Source organism: Rhinoderma darwinii, chromosome 5 (genome assembly GCF_050947455.1).
Source record: "Rhinoderma darwinii isolate aRhiDar2 chromosome 5, aRhiDar2.hap1, whole genome shotgun sequence".
Lineage (NCBI taxonomy): Eukaryota > Metazoa > Chordata > Amphibia > Anura > Rhinodermatidae > Rhinoderma > Rhinoderma darwinii.
The window spans coordinates 231,768,202-231,770,985 of record NC_134691.1 but is presented as its reverse complement, the minus strand read 5'-3'; the positions used below and the strand labels follow the sequence as shown (position 1 = coordinate 231,770,985).

Genomic DNA, 2,784 nt, shown 5'->3' with positions numbered 1-2,784 from the left:
TTAGGAAATCAGGCTTTTCCTGAAAACGGATCGTGTCCTCCGCCCCTCGAACCGCCATGTCGTCGTCCTTCGCACCTCCAAGATCCCAACTAGTTTACCCGGGGCCCCCACAAGGAGGACCCCAAAGAAGCCTCCTGACCTGATCCAATAAGGTTTCCCCTACCAGATCGTAGCCAAAAGGCCGAGAAGCGATAACCCCAAAGTGGCGCGCGTTGCCAGAGCCTGCCCAATACTGCTGTTCACCCATTGCAGCGATTCAGCCTGCTCCTAGGTAGTTCCATGGGGCCCAGCCGGCTCACACACTCACACAAGCACAGCTAGGCACTCGGGAGGTGAATAAAGGCCGGAGAGGAAGCGACACAGGATTTGCTTCTTTTGCTTGCACCACAATGCAGTGCTGAAAGCGGAGTAATCTACATAAAAACGCCTTCCTGGCAACGCCCAAATGCCCTCCTGCCATGCAGACAAACACTGGCAGCACTGGCGGCAGCGGCGGCAGCAGCAGCAAGGGGCATGCCCACAGCCACCCCTTCTCTCTCCCTTTACACCTTGTATTGTATCAGCTGCAATCCAGTCCAGTCCAGTGCTGCCTGCTGAGCAGCACTGACCAACACTGCCTGTGCCCAGGCTTTTATGTCTGGGGCCCCATTATGATGTCATGAAGCTGGCTCTGGCTGCTCCTGAGGGCTCCACTATGACACGCGCAAAGTTCCGTCTGAACTTTATATAAGACGGTGCTGCTCAGTCAGTCACTCAGTGTTGCCTGAGAGGGCAACACTGCAACAGGCGGCCCCCAGGCTGTCTTTTTTTGCACAGCTAGTTGCCTCCAGGAGGCCACAAGAGGGAGACAAGGGACTGCAAAATGGAAAATAGGCATCCACCAACTTTACAGACAACTTCTTCTCCTTGCTCCTACAACCTCCATCCTTGCACAGTTTGTTATTCTTCCAGGTAACATAGTAACAAATCCAAATTGCTGCTCTCTTTGTAGGCAAGCAAGGGTTTGTTGCAACTGCAATTCTTACTTCTTTGAAATGTAGAGAGGACACTTCATTCATTCAATCACATCCATCTAGTGTACACAGGTAGGCCCATTGTGGCGGGCGGGCGGCCGGCTGCTTTAATGGCTGCTTGCTGTTCCCCTATTCCACTTGGAATCTGATTTTAGTGAACACATAAGGAAAGGGTGCACCGGTCCTGGAAATACTGCAATACCAGGTCAATGCGTGGAGTGCGATTGGATTTGGGGAAAAAAAGGGGAACCAACGGCGCTGCTTGAATAGAGATCATCCACGACCATTCCAGTGGGTAAAGTATTAAAAGGATTTATTGTCAACAGGCTACGCGTTTCGACGCCGCACCGGCGTCTTCCTCAGGATTGTCAATACAATTTGACAGCAAACTTGTTTTGACTGTGATGTGGACCTTGCTGCAGCTTTTTCAAGCCCGACTGACACCCTAAGGTGTCCACCACCCGAGGTGAGCGCAATCATCGCATCCACCAATTTTCTGATAATTTATCAGACCCTCATTTGTGGCGCCGTGTCTCTTTTCTAATTTATTTAATGCGTGGAGTGGACAGAGCAAGCTCTATTTCCATCTCCCTGTTCTAAAAATCCATTTAATATATGGTCCCCAGATAGGGGACGTATCAGATATTAAACTGATAAGAACAGATTTTTTGAGTTGACTACCCCAACAAAGGAGGTAACCGTTTATTTAAAATTTTGAACAAATTTACAATAAATCAATACATTTCAACAAAAATGTACATAAATTTACAATCATGGTTTTTAATACAGATAAATACAAATTGTCAAATAAAAACAATTTATAAAAGGGCACTTGGTGGCATCATATTATGGAACTCCATTCACTTAAAAACCATTTTCTACATAAAACAGGAGAGAGTTTTTTATCTAAAAGAAAATATTTGTACATTTCGTTAAGACAAATGGCTAAAACATCTTCCACAGCTAAAACTTCATGCTTAAATAATAAGATGTTTCTGGCCGCCCACAGAGCTGCTTTTACACAGTTGGTGATCTTCCATGCCATCATTTTTCGAGTCTGTGTTGGGCATTCCAGGCATCCATATAAAACGCCATCACTTGTGTATCTCCGAAGTCCTGTACCAAGGGGAGGATTCTTGTCCATATTAATTGCGCATAAAAACATTCCCAGAAAAGGTGGCAGACTGTCTCGTCATCTCTACATCCTCCCCTTGGACACGCAGCCGAGTTGGTCAGTCCCCTTCGATGCTGGAATGCCCGGCATGGAAGACACTCGTGGGCACAGCTCCAAGCCAGATCTTTCTGTGGGTTAAAAAGATATTTAGCATTCACCATCTTCCATATTTCTTTGCATTTTTGTTCATTAAAATTACTGATGGGAGCTACTAAAACATTTTCATTTATCTTTTTTAAAATTCCTTTACTATTTTTTACTTCGTTAATATTTTTGTCTTTTAAGTTAAAAAGGTTTACAATTTTTTCTAAAATCTTATACTGGCCAGAAAGGTTAAAAGCATACGGGGAGCTTAAAACCGTGGAGAACCATCCGTTCCTCCTCATAAAATAACCTGTGTTAAAACGTATAAAATATGACCAGTAATGTTCCTTAAAAACTGCATTAAGACATAAAGTAAAAAATTTTATTAAAAGGAATGCTTTTATATCGGGGAAATCTTTCCCCCCCATTGGTTTAGGTAATATTACCTTCTCTCTCCTGAGCTTTTCCATCCTGGAGTTCCATAAAAATGTAAAACATGCTTTAATTATTTTT

At 44.3% G+C, this 2,784-nt stretch overlaps 1 pseudogene; it reads right to left on the bottom strand.

Moving 5' to 3' along the window:
- Window positions 1-1,530: 1,530 nt before the first annotated feature.
- Window positions 1,531-1,711, bottom strand: LOC142654464 (U2 spliceosomal RNA; annotated as a pseudogene).
- Window positions 1,712-2,784: the final 1,073 nt, after the last annotated feature.